This window comes from Penaeus monodon, chromosome 23, assembly GCF_015228065.2.
Source record: "Penaeus monodon isolate SGIC_2016 chromosome 23, NSTDA_Pmon_1, whole genome shotgun sequence".
NCBI lineage: Eukaryota > Metazoa > Arthropoda > Malacostraca > Decapoda > Penaeidae > Penaeus > Penaeus monodon.
Genome location: NC_051408.1, coordinates 43,596,211 through 43,596,461, shown reverse-complemented (window position 1 = coordinate 43,596,461; position 251 = coordinate 43,596,211).

The window sequence follows — 251 nt, the reverse complement described above, 5'->3', positions numbered from 1 at the left end:
ATGATGTCGATGCCGAAAACAGCCGCCAATAGCCTGCGAATTTCAACTCGACCTGAATCATGATTTGCAAGTAGAATAAGCAAGATTCTGCATCATGTTGCAATACGTAGCAACAGTTACAGGAATAATGTTATCCTCAAAAGGCCAATAGTCGGATGTACAAACAGACATTGAATTGCAAATACTTAATATGTGTGGGGGTTAATGCATGGATTTGATAGCGAGGGAGAGAGAATGTGCGTTCGCAGGTG